General features: G+C 53.5%; 1 protein-coding gene across 7 annotated transcripts in view; it reads right to left on the bottom strand.

Annotated features, from left to right (window-relative positions):
• Nucleotides 1-21,814, bottom strand: part of KCNN3 (potassium calcium-activated channel subfamily N member 3) — a 177,645-nt gene that overhangs the window by 31,118 nt on the left and 124,713 nt on the right. The gene's annotated exons all lie outside the window — the stretch shown is intronic.

Here is a 21,814-nt window from a genome sequence, read left to right as displayed (position 1 = left end):
AGGAAGGAGAGAAGTAAGCATTAAGGAAATAATAACAAAAAATCCCCCAGACCTCAAACAAATGAGTTTCTGGATCAAAGAACTACTATCCCCAGCATGGCGGGAGAAAGCAGGCACACAGTGGGGCACAGAATTGTGACATTTCAGAGCACCAGGGGAAAGGAGAAGGTCCCGCAGGACACAGAAACAGCGATGAGAACGCCTCTGGACTCTTTTTGCAGCAACACTGGAAGCTGGGCGGCCATGGAGCAAAGGCTTCCAAATTATGAATGGAAACGACCTGTTTCCATGGGATCCCAGAATTCCACACAAGCCAAAGCTCTGGGAAGGCTGAAGGCAGAAGGAAGATACTTCCCGGATGTGCCTCCCACGTGCCTTCCTCAGGAGGCCACAGGGGAGGGTGGTTCCCCAAGACCAAGGAAGAAGACGGCAGGATGGAGACGGTGAGACCTCTGCAGGATGCGAGCAGGCGTGGAGGAAGGCAGTCCAGACCCGAGCAGATGAGAAGGCTCTGGGAGATGTCCCCAGGGAGGTGACATTGATAAAATAAATAAATAAATAAATAAATAAATAAATAAATAAAGGCCCAGTGTGCCTGAACTTCATGAGAAGAGATGTAGACAGACCACAGCCAGAGCTTGGGGCTGGATTGGTGGTAAACACATCCGAACCAAAGCAAACAAGCAAATGCAGTAATTAACTGCTCCAGGAAAAAAAAAATAAAAAGTTTGCAGGAGAAGAAAACTGGTCTTGCTTTACTACGGGGCTCAGCTATGAATAGAGTCAAATTAGTGTTGACTGAGAAATGTAAACACTGACTGCTGAATTAACGCAAGTGAGGAGGGACTCGGGAAAGGAGGGTGGGAGGGAAGGGGGCGGAGTCTTCAGCCTCCCTGGAGGGCAGTGAGAGAGGATGCACAGAACCAGCCCAGCAGGAAGCAGCTCCTCTGGAGCAGGGCAAGTGGAACTCGAGGGCGGACAGAAGACAGGTCAGCCTGGAAGTATGCACACGTAGGACTAAAAAAAAAACATAAAACCGAACCAAAGGGGCAGGCGTGTGGCACAGCAGGTTAAGCCACTGTATGCAAAGCCTACATCCTGTATGGAGCACTGGTTCCAATCCTGGCTGCTCTGCTTCTGATCCAGCTCCCTGCTGATGTGCCTGAAAAAGCAGCAGCAGATGGCCAAGTGCTTGGGCCCCTGTCACCCCACGCATGAGATAAGGATGGAGCTCCAGGCTCCTGGCTTTGGCCTGGTCCAGCCCTGGCTGCTGTGGCCATTTGGGGAGTAAACCAGCAGATGGAAAATCTCTCTCTCTCTCTCTCTCTCTGATGCTTTGCCTTTCAAATAAATAAACAAACCTTAAACACAAACAAGCAAAAGCAAACCAAAGAGGAAAAAAAGAAAATACATGTAGTATTAAGCTACAGAACATAAGCAGGAAGTTAGCATCCAGGAACTCACATCTGACCCCAACGGCCGCATCCACCTGTGGGTGCTCTCCAGCCTCAGTCTCCACCCCCAGCCCTGACAGAATCATTACCCTGATGTTTGTGTTTATCATTTTTTGTTTTTTTCTTTGCCACACTTCCACATAGCTACTTCCCCAAACAATGCAGTAATGTGTTGTGTGTTTGTGAACATCATGAAAAGGAAATGGTACTACAAGGGTGTGGCTTCTAAATGACCCCTAATGCTTCCCCTCCCCCCAAGGCACTCACCTACTTGTGGGCTGGACCTCGTGTAGAACAAATAGAACAAGGCTGAAGTGGACTTTCACTTCGGTTGTGATAAGATTGTGGCTTCCCTGGCAGGAGCGGCCCTCCGAGGCTGAGGCCAAGCCCAGGGAGCAGCCCAGAGCATGAGGGAGCACAGCTGCCCCCAACCTCACTGGGGAGCTGGGAAGCCACACACTCTCTAGGTTGAGCCCAGAGACCACAGTCTACAGCCTCACGCGACACCTCCAGCCAGAGGTGCTCATTTAAGTACTTGGATTTCTGACTCAGAATAGCCATGAGATAGTAAATATGTATTATTTTAACTTGTTAAGTTTGGGGCAATTTGTTATGAAGCAATATATAGCTAATAAAATGAACTCTTTTATCAATCGCATACATGTTGACACATCTGGCTGTAGCGGTTTTTCATTCCTGCATTGTATTTCACCAAAGGAATATGCTGCGACTTACTTACTAACGCGCTATTAAAGGGCATTTGGCTCATTTCCAGGGGTTTCCTCCAACGACCAATACTGCCACAAACACTCCCAGCGCACCGCGTGGCAGTTTCTAAAGAACATACCTAAGAGGGAATTTGCTTGCTGCTAGCATATGCACATACTTAACGTCATTAGAAAATGCCAGCTTGCTTTCCAAGATGGCAGCAGCTACCAGACTTCTTCGAGCAATGAAAAAGAGCTCCCGTTCTCCATCTGCTCATCTGACTTGCCATCACTGACTTTAATTTTTACCAAACCAGTGAGTAGGCTGGTGTCCTTCACTCATTCGTCATTCACGTCTTCTCCTCTGTGGAATGCCAAGCTTAATTTCTGCTCATTTTTCTATTGGCTTGTTTTAGTCTTTTCCTTACGGATTATAAGAGTTGTTTATACATTCTAGATAACAAGAACCTTGTTAGTTTATGTTTTGCAAATATCTCCTTTCAGTTCATGCCTGCCTTTCTATTTTCTTTATAGTATATCTGATGTATAGAAATGTTAAATTTTATTGTAATTGGATTTAACCCTTTTCATTTATAGTAACATGATTTTTAAAGAAGTTTTTCCATATTTGAGGCTATAAGACTTTCGATGAATGTTTTTATTTATTTATTTTTTTGACAGAGTGGACAGTGAGAGAGAGAGAGACCGGGAGAAAGGTCTTCCTTTACCGTTGGTTCACCCTCCAATGGCCGCTGCAGCCCGCGCACTGTGGCCGGCGCACCACGCTGATCCGAAGCCAGGATCCAGGTGCTTCTCCTGGTCTCCCATGGGGTGCAGGGCCCAAGCACCTGGGCCATCCTCCACTGCACTCCCGGGCCACAGCAGAGGGCTGGCCTGGAAGAGGGGCAACCGGGACAGAATCTGGTGCCCCAACCGGGACTAGAACCCAGCGTGCCGTCGCCGCAGGCAGAGGATTAGCCTAGTGAGCTGCAGCGCCGGCCAACTTTTGGATGTTTTAAAATGCTCCCTTTTTCATGAAAGTCTCTAATTCACCTGGAATTGATTTGTGTGTGTGTGGTGTGAGGTAGGGACACAACTCCACGGCTTTTCCTGTGGGTGACCAATCATCCCGGCCCCACCCTTCCATCCCTGACTTTCACTGCTGACTCCGCAATATGGACTGTCTGCACTGTGTGCAGGTTCTCCATTCTCTCCTCAGGTTATAGTATGGTCTGCTTTGTGGCCTTCTCTTGGTGACTGTCCACGGCCCAACACATCAGAGATGCTCAGTAAATAATCGGAACAAATGTGGCCTGCTTCCCGCTCTTGCTGTTCCCCCGTGAAAGCGATGCTTGCCTCAGTAACTCAGCGGAGCGTGTTAAAGTGACTTCAGCTGTTCTCCTCGGCAGATAAACTTTTGTTAGAGTGGCTGCCAAATTCCTTGGGCTTGGAGTCAGTTCTCCCCATTAATAAGAACTCAACTTCTTGACACTAGCTGTGACCCATTACAGCACCAGGGTGATAGAAAATGAAGCCAGAATGAAACGGCTGCCTTTTCTGCCTTCTTTTCCAAAGGAATTGGAACACTTTTGTACAAACTCGTTGCTGTGTGCTTGTTTGAACTCTTTTCACACTGCTCTAAGTGGTATGACGGCTCCAGCCGCTTGTCCTGGGTCTGCCTGGTCGTTGGCTGTGCGAGGAGTGCAGCCTGGCCTCGGCAGAACCCTAGCCGGGGGGCTCGCCTTGTCCTCCCCTTCCAGTCACTCCTCAACTTCACAACCCGAGCCCTGCACACTGAACTGTAGACCCTGTGCTCGCAAAGTTCTCCAATGAAGAACCTGAGGATGTGCAGCTGACTTGACCCTGGGTGGCCCTGGACCCTGGAGGGGGCTCCTCCATCCTCCTGTGGCTGTCTCCATGGCTCGCTGGCCTGGTTTCCTCCCACCTTGACCATGCTTTCTTGGCTGCCTCCTCTTACCTCCTCTTCAATGTTGCCAAGCTTCAAGATAGCCTTGGACATCCGCCTCTCTTGCTGACGTCCTGCCTGGCTCTGCCATCACTGATCCCTCCAACTGACTGCTCAAGACCCTACACGAATCCTATTGCAGCCAGCCTGGCCAAAGTGAGCTTTTTGTGTCCAATACCACGCCACCCGGTGTCTGCACTGTCCATCTGCTGCCCGCACAGTCTTGCCAGGAGCCCACCAGGCTGCTCAGTGTCATGGTTGAACACAGGCTCCAGGGACAGACTGCCTGTGTTTGAATCAGGTGTCTTTGGTGTGGGCATGAACTTGTCTTTAGTCTTCCCACCTGTGAAAGGGGGCAATGCTCGTGCCAACTCACACAGTCATGTGAGGGTTAAATAAGACATACGTCTAAGACAATTAGAACATATTGCCGGGCACAAGGACTACTCAACTAAATAAATGCTGCCTGTTACATGGTAACCGCTATTGTGCTAGGAGCAGACTGTGCGTATGTGCTTGGCCTTGGAGAGCAGAAGGACCACAGGATCCAGAGCCCAAAGGCCGCCTTTCACGTCCTCATGTCTTTGTGACCTTGAACAAACCACTCTACTGTCTCTTCAGGGAAGCAGCATGTAACAGCGTCTGCCCTGCCAGGCTCACAAGTTGCGCTGAGGGGCGACGTCCAAGGGCTTTGCTAGCCTTCAGACAGAGGCATGTGACTGCCCCGTCCTGGGCCTGAGTCCTAGAGACAAGGCCATCCACAGGGGGCAAGGAGTGGGGACAGGCCTCATCACTGCCACTGGGGTTCTCCTTTCAGTCTTCTTTGTCCCGAGGTCCTGGGTCTGCCCCAGCCCTTTGTAGGGAGATGTGCACTTTAAAGCCCTTATTTCCATCAGACCCTATGAGCTTCATCTGAAAACAGTCAGGCATCTGACCACTTCTTACCCCTTGATGCTGGCACCCTGGCCAGCATCATCCTCTCACCCAGCCCAGCACAGGAGTCACCTAGCTGAGTTCCCCACTTCTGCCTGTCCGATCCATGCCCACCAGCCTCAGTCTACCTCGTGACAGCATGGGACTAAGACCATATCACCTTTCTGTTCAAAGCTTCTTGGAACCTTCAGAACAAGGGCAGATATGGGGCTTGCAAGAATCTAAGGAGCAAACCCTCACCCTGCCCCCAAGCCCCTGGGGCCTTTCTGAGCCCATCTCCTGTGGCCCTCCCCATCACCCATCTGGTATCTGTTCAACCAGTCCTCAAAAATTTCACAGACATGCACATTAGAAAAGAACTATGCAGGGGGGAAGTGTTTGACATAGAAGTTAAGACATATCTTGGGACATCTGCATCCCATACCGGTTCCTGGGTTCAAGTCCAATCCAGCTTCCTGCTAATATACACCCTGGGAGGCAGCAAGTTATGACTCAAGTCCTTGGGCCCCTGCCATCCACGTGGGAGATCTGGATAGAGTTTCCAGGCTCCTGGCTTTGGCCCAGCCCAGCCCTGGCCGTTGCGGACATTTGGGGAATGAACCAGCGGATGGAAGATCTCTCTGTGTCTATCTCTGTCTCACTTCCTTTCAAATAGAGTAAAAATAAACAAAATTATTTTTCAAAAAAAACTATGCATAGACTTCAATTTTTTTTGACACTGAAATAAACTTGTCTTTCTAATTCCATTTTCTCCTGATCTACTTGAAGTCTCCTCATCGGCTCCTCCAACAGCCCAGCTTGACTCCTGTCTCAGAACTTGTGCACCTGCTGTTCCTTCTACTTGGCAGATCCTTACCGCACGGAGCTTCAGGCCTTTGCTCAAATGCCAGCTTCTCTGTGAGGCGTTCTCTGACAGTGCCGCCTGTCGTCGTGCTACTGCCCCACACCCACCCACACCTGTCCTGTGTCACTCTCCCACAGCAGCTCTCACTACCTGACATCGCATACATTTGGTTTATTTCTGTCTTTATTGGACACCAACCCCCCATCAGCACAGAAGCTTCAAGAAGCACAGGACTTCTATTCTCACTGCTGTGCCCCTAATCCTGCAGAAACACTTGTCAAGTGAGTGAGTGAATGAATGAATGACCCTATGTAGTCTCCACCCAGGGCCAGCAGGACCAGGTCAGATGGACAAGGGCCGCTACCCCAAAGAGGAGCTCAGTTAGTTAACTGGTCCTACTATCTTCTTTTCTTCTTTTTTTTTTTTTTTTTTTTTTTTTTACAGGCAGAGTGGACAGTGAGAGAGAGAGAGACAGAGAGAAAGGTCTTTCTTTGCCATTGGTCAACCCTCCAATGGCCATCAGGGCTGGCGCACTGTGGCCAGCGCACTGCGCTGATCTGAAGCCAGGAGCCAGGTACTTATCCTGGTCTCCCATGGAGTGCAGGACCCAAGAACTTCGGCCATCCTCCACTGCCCTCCCGGGCCGCAGCAGAGAGCTGGCCTGGAAGGGGGGCAACCAGGACAGAATCTGGTGCCCCGACCGGAACTAGAACCTGGTGTGCCAGCACCGCAGGCGGAGGATTAGCCTATTGAGCTGCGGCGCCGGCCCCTACTATCTTCTGATAACAAGTGAGGGAGGGGACAGGGACTGTAGCCTGTGTCTTTTCTGCCACCAGAAACAGTAGCTGCAGTGAGCAGGGCAGGGGGTGGGGTGTGGAGCCGGCACCTGTGTGCCTGGCAGGGACCCTGGCAGGAGGACGGTGATGGTGGCGGTGGCAGCGAATGACTGGCTGTCAACAGCCTGGGTGAGGGAGCCCGAGACAGCATCACTCCAGGGGCGAGGTTATCAAAGAGTCCTGGGGTCTATTCCAGTGCTGACCCCTGCTTTGCCCAGGGCCCCAGTGCAGTCAGCTCCTAATTATGGAGTGCCCTCAGCCAGCTAGGGCACGGGGGTGCTGCCAGCTCTGTGGAGAAGATGCAGTGAAATCACCATTTCTTAAGGGTATTACTGGCCTTGGTTTAGGAGCATTTGAGAAACGCTTGGGGTGCTTGAGAGAGCACCATTGAAATTCAAAGTTGGCTGAGGAATAAACGGCTTATGGTGGCTGCAGGCCTATGACTGCTGATTCCAGCTACGGTGAATTCACATCAAGGCAAAAGAGAAAACAGTCACTGCTTCCTTATGAATGGTTCCCCACACAAACACCTTAAAATGTGAGAGAGATGGCTTTGAGGACCCCGTGCCCGTGACACCTGCAGCCGTGACGTCACTCCCTCCTCCGCTTCACCCCTATCAATGCTGTCCTATTTTTCCAGAATTGGCCTTGAATTTAGGAAAATAAGGACATTTCCCCTGGACCAGGTAATTCAAGGTAACAGCCCTGGCTCTTTCCAAGGCAAATCTAAATCCAGTCTTTTATTTCCAGCCCCAAGGACTCACAGCATGGCTACAAGGCCTGCGGGGTTTTGAAAAAGCCAGCGGTCTAGCACACAGGCTGCGAGGCACACTGGGCACGTGGCGCGGTCTGGGCTGTGAGCTCAAGACCTTCTCCCTGGCTCCTCTACCAGTTTCCCGTGGGGACTTCTGACCCACGATGCAGGAGCCAGGACGTGGGGCTGGGGCCACACATCTGGAGGTGATCTCCCCACAGGCGAATGCTGGGGCTGAGGCCCCATCTCTCCTCCTGGGTCTCCCCAGCCGCCCCACCGTGGGAGCGCACACACCGGTCTGAGGGGAGCCAGCTGCCACTCTTCCCACAGCCCATTTTCTTCCTGAAGGGGAGCGGTCACCCGCTTTGAGTAGTTATTAAATTAAAAGCCAGATGGCTCCTCTGGCAAGTCCTTCTGAGTCAGTTTCTCAATTTGCAATGTTTTCTTTCTTCTTATTAAAAAATATTTCCATGTTTCCTGATTTGGAAATGTTTAATAAAATGCATGAAAATGGAGACAAACAATATGCTTGGGAGAGGCAGTGTTGCAGCGGAAGCGCGTCTTTCACGGTGTCTACAGGCTGCGTGGACGAGAGCACGAACAGAGAGCCCAGCGGATGGAGGCCTGGACCCAGCCAGCCCCAGGCCGACTGGCTTCATGGCCCAGGTGGGGCCCATACCCCCTGTGTCTCAGGCTGCCCTCTGTAAGATGAAGCGAGTGGATCACTTCATGTGCTAACAAATAGCAAAACTCCGCACAGAGCCTGGCAGTCCAGGCTTCCTTCAAAAAGTCAACGGAGAGGCTGGCGTTTTGATGCAGCGGGGTTAAGCCTCCGCCTGCGATGCTGGCATCCCACATGAGCACCAATTCAAATCCTGGCTGCTCTGCTTCTGACCCAACTCCCTGCTAGTGTACCTGGAAAGCAGCAGAAGACGGCACAAGGACTTGGGCCCCTGCCACACATGTGGGAGACTGGTCGGAGTTCCAGGCTCCTGACTTCAGCTTGGCCTAGCCCTGGTCATTGCAGCCATTTGGGGATGGAAGACATCTCTCTCTTCTCTCCATGCCCCCCTTCCCTCTCCTCCCCCCCTGCCTTTCAAGTAATAAATAAATAAACCTTAAAAAAAAAGTCAATGGAAAACAGAACAAAAGGATAAGCCTGTGCAGTTATTCTGAAATCTGTGCAGTTTTTTTTCATAGTGCACATTTTCCATCTAATTTGTGAAGACACCCCCCCCCCCCGCCAACACACACACAGCCCATGCCAATGCAGGGATTTCCAAAATTTTTACACCAAGATCATCTTATTTTTTAATTCTACTTTTTCATGAACTTGCGGAGTACCGTCAGGAAGGTACATATCCATTCAGGAACGTATCCATTCAGGCAACAGACAGCAAATGAGACCTCTGCTAGACCTGGGGCCTCCTGGAGCAGGCATGGAGCCAAACAACGAAGCAGATCCCACGCCACACTGAAACAGCGAGAGGCCAAGTTCCCACTGAGACAGTGCAGCCAAGACACGGGCTGCCCAGGCAGGGAGCTCCCACACAGCCACACAGCAGGGGCAGGGGCAAGACCAGTGGGTGGGGGCTAGAGGCTGGGCAGAGCAGACAAAGCAGAGCTTCCTCAAAGTCGCCAGCGCTGGGCCACGCAAGCAGGTGCGCTGGCTCCCGGCTGCCGACCCCGCCGTGTCCTTCCCCCGGCCCCTCTGCTGTCCCCGCTGTTGCCTCTCTCTCTTCCTTCCTCTGCCGCCTCCTCCTTTCTCCTTTTTCCTCCCTGGAGCCACTGTCGCCCTCCCTGTCGTGCCCTCTCCCACTCATTCCCTCTTCCCCAGCCTCTCCACGGAGCCCCTCCCTCAAGGGGAAGAGGCTTTCTGCCTCCACCTACCTCGGGAGCTGAGGGAGCCAGGCCTGCCTGTGGGACCCCAGTCTTGGCATCAGGCTGGGCTTGCTCTTTCAGCAAACCTGGACCTCGTACCTCCTGGGTGGCCCGTGAGCACCCCGCAGGTGGAGCTAGTCGGGAGGTGGGCAGGGTGGGCCGGGGGCTACTCTCTGCTGCCGCAGGGCAGCTCCAGGGAAAGAGCAGGTAAACCAAGCCCATCTGAGCCCTGCCCCTGCCCATCACCTGCTCTCCCCTTGCTGCTAGGTCCTGCATTTCCTAGTTGTGGGCAACACTCACCCGGCCAGGCCGGAACACTAGGCCTTGTTGAACTTCTTTCACAACCACCAAACATCCAACAAGCTGGCCCTCCAGCCCAGGCTCCTGCTCCTCCCAGAGCTGCCCCACTGTCCCTCCCAGCTACCCCTGCTGGCCCTGGTGGCAGTGGTGTCCTGTCCCTGTGATCACTGTGGCAGTCTCCCCAGCTGGTCTCCTTGTCTACAGTCATCCAAGTCCCTGCCTCCGCCCCCTACATACTGCAGCCAGGGGGCTCCTCCCAAGGCCCTTGGCTGCTCCGAATCCCGCAGTGGCTCGCACTGACCTAGGGCGTGAGGGGTGTGTGTTCCCAGCCACCCCATGTGGGCACACTGGGGCACACAAACATCTCCCTGGGACTGACCATAGCCGAGGGGTGGACTCTTGTGACAGATGTGCTGCCTGTCACCGTACCTTCAGGGCTATCCCTGTGACAGCATCACCCCTGCTCCTGTGTACGCTGCTTCGCATTCTTTGATGGAGAGGAAGCCTGGCGCTCGCGTTAGCCTGACGGAAGTGATTTATAAGCTGGGGCACACCCCCAGCAGAATAGCATCTCCCCGTATCGCCAGCATACAGAGCAGCAAGTCCGGAAAGAAGGCGGGGGCTGGGCTGGCACCAAAGGGGAGCACATCGCGCCTCTGGGACTGAGCCTGCAGCGACAGCCGATCGCTGGCCGACACTGCTTTTCAATTGCATCTCTACCGAACGTGTTCAGACCCCAGATCACGTTTGGGGGGTGGTGTCATTATTCCCTAAAAATAGAGCATAGCAACTATTTACATAGCGTCTGCATTGCATTAGGTATAAGTCATATAGAGTTGATTCAAAGGATGTGGTAGGTTACATGCAAGCACTGGGCCGTTCGTGTCAGGGCTGTGAGCACCCAAGGACTTGGGGCCTGCAGGGGGTCTTGGAACCAGGCCCCCAGGGACACCCCAGAGTCTGTACACTGCAAAAAAGCCTCACTCCCTGGCCCGGAGGGCAGCTGGGGCACCTGGCATGTGGTCGCACATTCTCCTTCCTCTCTCCCATGTCCCCCACTTCTGAGCTTAGCTGACGCGGGTTCCTCTGCGGGAGCCCCCTGGGCTTCAGAAATCACCTCCTGCAAAAACCAGCCAGGCTCACACGCCCTCTGTGAGCCTTTCTGGTGCCCTGCCCTCTCTGCCACTTCTCACCCACCGCGAGCAGTGGCAGGGTGCACCTGGGGCCCGCCCACCTGCCACACCCGCTGCCAGCCCTGCCTGGCAGGACTGAGAGGACGCTCAGGAGACCTGCAGTGAGTGAGCAAGGTCTCATCTCAGCCCCCTGGGGGCCAGTCCAGGTCTCTGCTCTTTCTCACGGCTGCATCCTGGGTTTCACTCAGCTCCGCTGCCTGCGGCTGCAGCCCGCCGCCTGCATACTTTCTCCCTCCTGCTCGAGCCTGTTCCGACAACCGCCATCAGTCACGGAGCGTGACTCGGAAGCACAAGGGCCTTCACGGCGCTTAGCTTTTCCATACACAGAGACAAGACAGACGGCAGGTGGGATTCCTGCACAGTATTTCCCCGGGGATCTGAGGGATGATCTATTTCTCATCTCGGGTTATTGCTGGGCCGATCTCTGAAAGGCAGGGAGAGAAGGACTTGGGCCTTATTTAAAGAGAGAAAAAGCATCACCATCGTTTATCAGGTGTGAGTCGTGGGCCACGTGGCCCCACCCTCAGCTGTCATTTCCCAGTTTTTGAGTTGGAAAACCAGGCTCAGCTGGACCGTGTGCAGAATGAAAGACCCACCAAGTGATCCACCAAGTGGCCATGCTGAGTATGAGCCTGGGGCTGCCCGAGCCCATGGCCCCACCTTTGACCATGTGACACCCCCTTGGAAGCGGAGGCTGGGGTGGGGGTGAGTGTAGAGATGGCTGGAGAGTCTCCCTTTCACAGGTATCTGCCCCTGGATCTGTGTTACAATGAGCCATGCTTATTCACAGGGCAGTAAGCCAGAACCTGGGCTGCCTTGTTCAGCAGCGTAGGTTGTGCACTGTGTAACTCCAGGGAGTGCCATTCACCAAGACGTCAATGTGAGTGGCGCCTCCTGGAGGGAAGTGCTGTGTAGGCGATGGTCCTGGCTGAGGCCCTGAGGGACAGCAGGGGGGCTTTCCAAAGAGAATGAAAGGGAGGCAGCTCTGCAGGAGGCCACAGAGCTGCAGTCTTGCCCGGTCAGGGTGAGTGTGGGAAGGAGCTGGGGATCACCATGTAGCCAAGAACAAAGAGGCCCAGAGTGGGAAAAACATGCTGGGCAGGAGTTCTCTGTTTCCCAGAGCAGTGGGGCTTCCAGGGCAGGGCGTGGGAGCACTGGCTGTGTGGCTCCCCTGCCACTGAAAAGAGGGGGTGCCTGGGAGGAGTCCCAACATGGGGGAGCAATGCCCTTTCAGCAGAGTTTGCAGAGCACTTCTGGGGTGGGGGTTAGGAGAGTGAGGGAGAAAGAGAGCAAGCACCTGGAGGCAGAACGCGAGGGCAAGCGCTGGTCAGGGTCTGGCCTGAGCAAAGGGGGCTGAGGCAGGGGTTCCACAGCTGAGCAGGGATCCTGGTTGTGGGGTCGGGGCCTGCCGGATGCTCCCCAGCCACAAGCAGCGCAGCAGCCTCTCACCTCTGATCCCGAAGCTCAACACCGTGGAAACAGGAATGGAGACGGCCAGTCACACACCCATCCTTGGCCACAGAGGGGCTGTCTCTCGCAGAAGGATTTGTAAATTCTCAGAGCTGCCAGACCCTGCCATGTGTGGGAGCGGCCCAGGAAGTGGGCTCCCGGGCAGGGCGCAGGTGGGCCTGCCCCTCCTTGCTCCTCTCCCTTGCCCAGGAGCAGAATGAAGGCACACGGTGGTGAAGACAGGCAATGCCCAGCATGGGAACCCCTGTCTCTGCCTCTTGCACTGAGAAAGTCTCGTCAGAGGAAAGGCAGGCGTGGGCCAGAGGAGGAGGGCCACGTTCAGGGCCTGAAGGGAACGAGACGATGGCCTCTGTGTCCACCCTCCTGGTCTGTCTCAGCTCCAGGGAACACTCCTCATGTGCGACTCAGTGCACGCAGCCTCCCTGCTCTGGTCCTTGGTTTCCTCACCTTTACAGGTGACTAAGCCCTGCGTAGAAGGGGCCGCCTCTCCTCTGCCCCTGCCCGTGCCTGGGGGCCAGCCTGTGGCTGCGGAATCTGGGCAGGAGATGCAGACGGGAGTCTGTGGTATCCCTGGGAGGGCGGCGGGTGACGAGATAGAGGCAGAGTTCAGCTCAGGTGGAAACCACCTTGCAGACCTCACTCAGGCTAGCTGCGCCTCGGAGAGCAGCAGCACCAGGCTCCCAAGACACACGGAGTCCCCGATGACTTCCGACCCCTGGACACCTGGGATCTGGAAACAGGAGGGGCAAACTCTAAAACCATGTAAATGGCGACACTGACTCACAGTGGAAGCCAGTCTGTCCATCTGTCTGTCTCCCGCTTCCTCCTCCCCAGACCCCTAGATTCCCCCGGAGTTTCCTTCCTCCAGTGACCCTCCCTGGCTCCCAGAAGACATGCCTTAAGTGTTGCCAGGCAACCAGATGCTGTGACACTTCACAGGACAGGAAGCCGGCAGAGGAGAGGAGACTGCCAGGGAGCAGAGGGGAAGTGGGAGGGCAGACTTCAGATTTGAACAAGCAAGAGCCTGGACAGCTGCGGGAGGTGCCACCGAGCACACGGACAGGGAGGAAGAGGGACTGGGAACATCGGGGAGGGCCAGAGAGGGGAGGCTAAGTCCTTGGAAGATCTCTTGTGGGTCAAAGCAGTCATGATCAGAAGCAAGGTTGTTGATAAGGGGGAAGACGATGATTATTGCTTATCACCCTGCTGAGTGGTCTTTATGAAGCACTCAGATGTGCAGGCACAGTCCCCACGGACTCTTCAGGAAACTGACCGGCTCTAAAACAGAGCTCCACTGCCATCCGCAACAGCAGCGTCCAGACACGGGGGCATTGGCTGGTCAGCTTGAGCAACTCTGGGTCCAGATGGTCATGCACAGGACTGGTGGTGGCTCAGGCTGGGTGGGCGCGCCCGGCTGCTGGGGACCACGGAGGCAGTGGGAGCACGGCATGCGGTGCTGCAGTGGAGGACCCCCGGACAGGGGCAAGGTCCTGGCTCGCTTTCCCCCCAAAGCCTCTGCTTGCAACTCCTGCCCTGCTCACTTCACGGCACTGGCAACAGAGAAGCTGTGTGGACTGGACAGCCGTGAGCTCTCAGGCGTGCCCTGTGTTTATTCAGAAATAATGACCGTCCCTGCCACACACACGGGGGGGGGGGCCCTCTAGCAGACCCTGCTGGGGGACAGGCAATGGGTCCTCACACATGCCGCCCATGGCCTTGGTTTGCCCTTCAGTGATTGTGAGTGATAAGGGGGACGCTGCACGTGAGAAGCCGGCCCTTGGCAATCGGGGGCGCTGTCTCATCCCTTGGGCTTGAGGTTGCCCTGAATGAGCTGCTTCTTCTTTTTTTTTTTTTTTTTTTTTTTTTTTTTTGACAGGCAGAATGGATAGTGAGAGAGAAAGACAGAGAGAAAGGTCTTCCTTTTGCCATTGGTTCACCCTCCAACGGCCGCCACGGCTGGCATGCTGCGGCCGGTGCACCGCGCTGATCCGAAGGCAGGAGCCAGGTGCTTCTCCTGGTCTCCCATGCGGGTGCAGGGCCCAAGCACTTGGGCCATCCTCCACTGCCTTCCCGGGCCACAGCAGAGAGCTGGCCTGGAAGAGGGGCAACCTGGAAAGAATCCAGCGCCCCGACCAGGACTAGAACTCGGTGTGCCGGGGCCGCAGGGTGGAGGATTAGCCTAGTGAGCTGCGGCACCAGCCCCAAATGAGCTTCTAAGCCCATGGCTGGTCTCTCCAGCTCCCCGCCTTGGCATGATTCAGCCACGGCAACAGGCCCGTAACCTCAGGGTGCCACAGTCTAATTTCTGAAATAACAAAAAGCCTTAAGGCACATTTGTTCCCTGGAAAAAAAATCCACAGTTTAAATTATAAACAGGAACAAAACAAATTAAGAATACTAGTAACTAAGTGGAAACAATTATATATGCTCAACTTGACAAAATAATTATAAAGCTAGTACCCAATTAGCTATATTCACATTTACTTAGCTCCGTAAATTGACAATATAGATGTTATCTTTATTAATTTGATGTAAAATTTTTTCAGGGGAGGCCAGCATTGTGGTGTATGGGTTAAGCCACCGCCCATGACGCTGGAATTCCATATGGGAATATGGGCATCAGTTCGTGTCCTGGCTGCTCTACTTCCAATCCAGCTCCTTGCTAATGCACCTGGAAAAGTAGCAGAATATGGCCCACATACTTGGGCCCCTGCAGCCACATAGGAGACCCGAAGAAGCTTCTGGCTTCAGCCTGGCCCAGACCCAGATGTTGCAGCCACCTGGGGAGTGAACCAGCAGATAGAAGACTTCTCTTTTTCTCTCCCTCTACACCTGCAACTCTTTCAAATAAATAAATAAATCTTCAAAAACTTTTTTTTTCCAGAAAAAGTCTATCTAGTCACCAAACCCCATCCCACCCATTCAAGGACAATGGCCCTTTCCTACCTATGTCCAATAACAGGAAGTGGCTTCCCACTAAAAATCACCAGTTTGCTCTAGGTGCCAGAGAGCGGCCCTCTCAGAAATGACCAGGGGACCACACACACAGCCCGAGCCAGAAGAAAAGCAAGGTTCACTCTGCACGTCTCACCTTCCTCCTGTGGCCCCAGCACAGTCTCGCGGCACAGTACAGCTCTGGGACAGGGCCCTGCAGAGCCTGCAGTTGGCGGCCCGGTCCCCAGCCCCGCCCCAGCCCGGGCGGTCCTGCAGGTCAGGGGCTAGCGCAGGCTGCCGAGTCTCACTGAGCTCCATGTTCCCGTCCGTGGAAGAGGAGGCTGGGCTCCCTGCCCTGCCTGCTCACTTCTGAGGGCCCCTGGTTGACAAGAGCAGATGCCCCGTGGTTTCTCATACTTTCCATGCTTTCTCATTTAAACTCCATGATCTGCCCAGGAAGGAGGTAGGACAGGCTTCTCTCTGATCCGCACAAGGGAAGAATGAGATCCAGATCAAAAAGGACCTGGGAATTGTCCAGAACCAGCTGCAGTGGCTGGCACTGTAGCATAGTGGGTTAAGCTGCTGCCTGCAGTGCCAGCATCCCTTATGGGCACCAAAGTGAGTCCCAGCTGCTCCACTTTCATGCAGCTCCCTGTCAATGCACCTGGGAAAGCAGTAGAGGATGGTCCAAGTTCTCGGAGACCCAGAAGAGGCTCCTGCCCAGCTCTGCCCATTTTGACTATTTGGGAAGTGAACCAGCATATGGAAGACATCTCTGTCTCTCTCTGTCTCTGTCTCTCGCTCTCTAACTCTGCCTATCAAATAAATAAATAAGTCTTAAAAAAAAAGAACCAGCTGCAGTCATGAGCTCTTATTCAATGCAAGGTAAGGGACTTGCCCGGGTCCACACAGCTGGCCCGTTACTCAGCGAGGCTCCGGAGCCCAGGTTTTCTGATTCTAGATACCTGCTTTCCACTCTGCGAGTGATAAAACTTGACCAACCTTGCCGTATAGAGCGTGAGGTGTTACGATCACAACCATTGCCACTGTAACTAAAGCTGGACCACACTGGTTCTATTGTAGTTAGACTGCATTTTGCCGGTGGAGAGCCCTGGGCACCACATTTGGGAGCACAGGCTCCCTCCTCCGGGGCGCAGCTGAGGGTTTCTGAGGGGTCACAGGATGCATCTGGTGGTGTAATTGGAAGCCTGCAGCCAGCATCAGATGATGGGGCCTTGTGTCAGGGAGGGTAGGAAGAGACAGCCTTGTAAGACTGTATAGAATAAGAACCACGGAACTTGAGCAGTGGGCTGGGATGGGGTGGGGTGGGTGGACACAGGATGGTGAATATTTTGAACCAAGACATAGCTGTGACCAAACATCCCTCCTCCTCTTTCCTTTGTAAGAGAAATGAGGGGGGAGTAATGGTTACTAATAATAAAGAGGGTTTTTCCCAGCCATGTAACCAATGGATGGCAATGGGAGTGACAGGTGCTACATCCGGGACATGTCCTTCAAGGAAAAGTACCTCTACCTCCTCCTGAAAGTAGATTGGCTGGAGCTCAGCAGCCTTTCTGAGCCATGAGGAAAGAACCCGTGTTCCCCAAGTCCCTGGGCACCTGCTTTGGGCAGACCTTCTCCTGTCTTATTCTGCGTGAGGAAGAAATTGTTATTTCCCCAAAGCTGTTGTTATTTTGGGTTTGCTGCCACTTGGAAGCCAAAAAGAATATTAACTGATAAAGTTTCTGGGAAAAAGAAGACAAAAACAGAAGTAGAGAGAGAATTTAAGAGCAGCATGAGTTTGATTTTAGATTTGGTGCATGGGACCAGTGCAGAAAATGAGAATGTGGGGCTGGTGCCGTGGCTCACTTGGTTAATCCTCCGCCTTTGGCACCAGCATCCCATATGGGCACCGGTTCTAGTCCTGGTTGCTCCTCTTCCAGTCCAGCTCTCTGCTATGGCCCGGGAGGGCAGTGGAGGATGGCCCAAATCCTTAGGCCCCTGCACCCGCATGGGAGACCAGGAGGAAGCACCTGGCTCTTGGCTTCGGATTGGCGCAGTGCCAGCCATAGCAGCCATTTGGGGAGTGAACCATCGGAAGACCTTTCTCTCTCTCTCTCACTGTCTATAACTCTACCTGTCAAATAAAAAAAAAAAAAAAGAAAGAAAGAAAAAGAAAAGGCAAGGAAATGGATTCACCCTCTGCTGACCCCTTGATTTAAATAAATAAATAAATAGAATAAATAGAATTAAAAATCAAAAAAATAGTTAAAAAAAAGAAAATGAGAATGTGCATATAAAATTCTTAGCCTGGCACCAGGATCCAAGGGCCTCCACCCAATTTATTCACAAAGGTGTCAAGTGAAGTTCTTAGAATGGCCCAGACTGTGTTGCTCTCCTAGTTGAAATTCTTCAAAGGCTCCCCTGTACTTGGCTTCAATCTCTTAACAGGGTCCTCAGGGCCCCCCACTGTCAGCCTTCCACCCCCTTCTGAGACTCGGCTCCTGCTACACCCATGCGCTGCATGCGTGCCGCCCCTCCTCGTGGAGATCCCATACAGCCCACTCTTGGCCTGCTCAGGGCCTTTGCACACCCTGTTCCCTCTTCTTGGCAAGCTCACCCCCTTGGCCTGTGAGGCCGCCTTCCTTCTCATCTTCCAGGTCTCAGCTGCAACAACGCCTCTCCCGACACCTTCCAAATGCCCCCAGCCAAGGAAGAGCCATCTCCAACTCCACTACTTAAAAAAAAAATCCTTGCATGGAGCAGGCATGTGGCACAGTAGCCAAGTTGTCACTTGGGATGCCCCCATGCCATATCAGAGTGAATGGTTTGAGTTCTGGCTACCCAGCTTCTGATCCAGCTCCCTGCTAATGCACACCCTGGGAGGCAATGGATGATGATTCAAGTACTTGGGTTCCTGTCACCCACATGGCAGACTTGGGTGGAATTTGGGCCTCCTGACTTCAACCTAGCCCAGCCCCAGCCTTTGCAGTCATTTGGGGGAAGTGAACCAGCAGATGGAAGCTCTCTCCCCGTCTATCTCTGTCTACTCTGCCTTTCAAATAAATAAGTAAATCTTTTTCAAAAAGAGTAATGGTGCATCAGGTCTTTCAGATCTTTCAACAGAGGCTGCCCGAGCACCGAGTGTGGAGTAGGCCAGCCCCTACTCCTCACAAAAGCTGCGGATGGAGGGGAGTCTCTTGTCACTTTGAGTCCTGCTGGTTCCTACACAGCAGACCCACCTGTGCAGCCTTAAGTCAGCTGTGGCTGGGTGCCAGGCGCTTGCAGGGGCACTGGGGAGACACCAGCAATAGAGCCTGGGACCTCACCCTGCAGCTGTTGAGAAGGCCAGACCCCAGCAGGGGTGTGGCCTGGGTGCACTCCCCAACTCCCCGGGCCCTGCCTAGGGGCTGCTTTCAGGCTGCATTAAAAGGAAACTAGTGCTGAGGCAATGGGAGGTTGTCTAGCACTTGGGGCTCTGAGTTCAGTCCCGGGCCTCCACTCTGTGGTACTGTTGATGGTCAGGGTACAGGGTGAGCAGGAGATGTCCTGTGAGGAATGGGTGAAGTGATTAGGCTGTAGTTGGAGAAGAGAAGAGGAAACCTGTCTTTGAATTCTTTTTTCTCTGTTTTTTTTTTATTTTTTTTGATTGATTGATTTGAAAAGCAGCATCACAAGAGGCCAACACTGTGGTGTTCTGGGTAAAGCCACCAACTGCGACGCCAGTGTCCCATATAGGTGCCAATTCATGTCCCGGCTGCTCCACTTCCCATCCAGCTCCCTCTAACGGCCTGGGAAAAGCAGCCAAGGATATGTTACCCATGTGGGAGATGCAGATGGAATTCCTGGCTCCTGGCTGTGGCCTGGCTCAGTCCTGGTCCTCTCTTTCTCTGTAACTCTCTCTGTAATTTGTAAACAATTTTTTAAAAGGTAGGATTACACACACACACATACAGAGAGAGAGAGAGAGAGAGAGAGAGCACACTTCCATCTGCTGGTTTACTCCCCAAATGGCCACAATGGCCAGAGCTGGACCAGGCCGAGGCCAGGAGCCTGGAACTCTATCCAGGTCTCCCACACAGTACGTGGGCCACCCGCTGCTGCTTTCCCAAGCACGTTTGCAGGGAGCTGGATTAGTAGTAGAGCAGCTGAGACTGGAACTGGCACTGATAAGGGATGCTGGCTTTGCTGGCTGTGGCTCAACCCACTGCGCCACAACGCTGGCCCCATCTTTGAATTCTTAAGGGGCCTTCAGTGGAAGAGGCAGTACAGCCTGCTTCACTGGGGGCTCACCGTGTGCTAAATGGCCTGCCCTGTGCCGAGGGCACACTTTGTGAATTCTCCTATTTCCCGACCCAATGTCACCTGCAGTAAGAGTGTGATCAAGGTCCCAAACCCACACCTGGCCTGACATCAGTGGTTCAGGCAGCAATCTATGCTGCTTGGACTTCTTTTGCATGGACCTAGAAAGCAGAGATTTAACTCGGAAGCGATGTTCAGAGGATCTTTCTGAGGCAGAGCTGTCTGCGAGTAGATTGAATGACCCTTTAAAGTAATGAGGTCCTTGTCCCAGAGGGTGTCTAACAGAGCCAGCGAGACTGGGCAGGTTAAGTACACAGCAAGATAAATGGTGCAACCAAGGGCCAAGCCTGTTGTTTTAACCTTGAGTTCGGGCTGCACCCAGCACAGGATGAACCCTCTGATGCTCATTGTCATTGCCTCCATGTGCGGGGCATTTTCCCTGGACTCAGCAGGGACATGCTTAAATTTTTTCAAAAGGAGTTTTACTAACTAGGCTCCGTGCCCCTCTCTTGTGAGGGTCTCCAAGCCCACCTGGGCCTGACCAGCTGAGCCTATAGGTGTTTTAGGGACAGTGGATTCCCAAGGCCACTCCTTGCAAGGGACTGAGGGATCATGGTTACCCTTAAACCCCTGGGCAGAGGGGCTGGCGTTACGGTGCAGTAGGTTGGACCACCACCTACCACACCAGCATCCCGTGTTGGAGGGCTGTTCTACTTCCGATCCAGCTCCCTGCTAATAGTGTGCCTGGGACAGCAGCAGAAGATGGCCCAAGTGCTTGGGCCCCTGCCACACATGTGGGAGACTTGGATGGAGTTCCAGGATCCTAGCTTCAGCCTGGACCAACCCTGGTCATTGCAGTCATTTGGAGAGTGAACCAGAGGATAGAAGATCTGTCTGTTTCTCCCTCTCTGTGTATGACTTTGCCTTCCAAATAAATAAGTAAATCTTTTAAAACAGAAAAACTCCTGGCAGAGCACAGAGGAGGGAGCAGGCATCGAGGCAGAGTGCAGTGAAGTAGGGGCTATTCATGGAGGGTGGCATTTCTGTTCACAGTGCCTCTCTGCTCAGCCTTAGGGGACCGCGGCCAAGGCTGAGGGGGGACAGGGCTGTCCATTGTAAATGGAAGGAGACGACCCCAGGAAAAGCCCCCTCCTGCAGCTGTGCTGTGTGAGCAGAGCAGGGACTGTGGGGACATGGAGTTCCACACCTGCCCAGCGGTGGCCACAGCCTACTGTAGAGGGTGGGGCGGGGGGAGGCATCCAGGCCATGGTGCATGCAGGGAAGGCCCCATGGGGCAGAGGTGCCAGCCCGGGGTGGGCTGGGGGGGGGTCCATGCTACACAGGAAGTGAAGGGCACAATGGGATCACGAGGAACACACAAAACAACCCCAAAGTTGAAAAATGGAAAAGTTGACAAAATCTGGACTTCCTGTCTTGACTAATGTCAGCCTACAAATAGATGCGGCTGACACAGCCTACAGGAACCCTTCCCTTTTCCTCAGCTCAGCCCCTCCAAGGGCTCCCACCATTGTAGGGTTTTTGGCACTGTCTCCTCCCAGCGGCACAGCCCTCTTCAACTTGCACCAGGGACATGAATTAAGCCCTGGTACCCTTAAGGTGTCCACTATAAGAAATGACTTAACTCTCTCCTATGCAGCTAGCATGGTACCCCCAGTGTGCCATCCTTGGCAATCAGTCACTCCACGGGGAGAAAGGTGGGACAACTGTCCCCAGCTGCAGGGAGGACTCCAGAGCTTAGCTGGGCCTTCCTACAGCATAAACCCTGGAGGCAGACAGGCTGGTCGCTTCTCAACAGGATGGCGTGGAGGGCGACGCAGGTGTGGGATGATACAGGCTGGAGTAATTGTGGAGTGGATTTCACTGGAAGCTCGCAATGGCTTCTTACTGCAATGTTTAGTTCCCTTTGCATCCTCACTGCCCCAATCTTAAAATTCACTTAATGCGAATTTTATGGTCAGGTGTTTCAAAAAGGTTAAGCAGCAGCTTAGACCAGCTGCATTCCATGGCGGCGTGCCTAGGTTCGCATCCCAGCTCCATTTCTGAATCTAGCTTTTTGCTAATGCACACCCAGAGAAGCAGCAAGTGAAGGCTCAAGGAGTTGGGTCCCTGCCACCCACCAGCGTGGGAGACCTGGATTGAGTCCCCAGCTCCCAGCTTCAGCTTGGTCCACTGCTGACTGCTGCCAACATGTAGGGAGTGAACTAACAGACCTCTCTGTT

Source organism: Oryctolagus cuniculus, chromosome 7, assembly GCF_051225735.1.
Source record: "Oryctolagus cuniculus isolate XC-2025 breed Fujian yellow rabbit chromosome 7, ASM5122573v1, whole genome shotgun sequence".
Lineage (NCBI taxonomy): Eukaryota > Metazoa > Chordata > Mammalia > Lagomorpha > Leporidae > Oryctolagus > Oryctolagus cuniculus.
The sequence above is the reverse complement of the archived record's forward strand: the minus strand, read 5'-3'. Positions and strand labels throughout refer to the sequence as shown.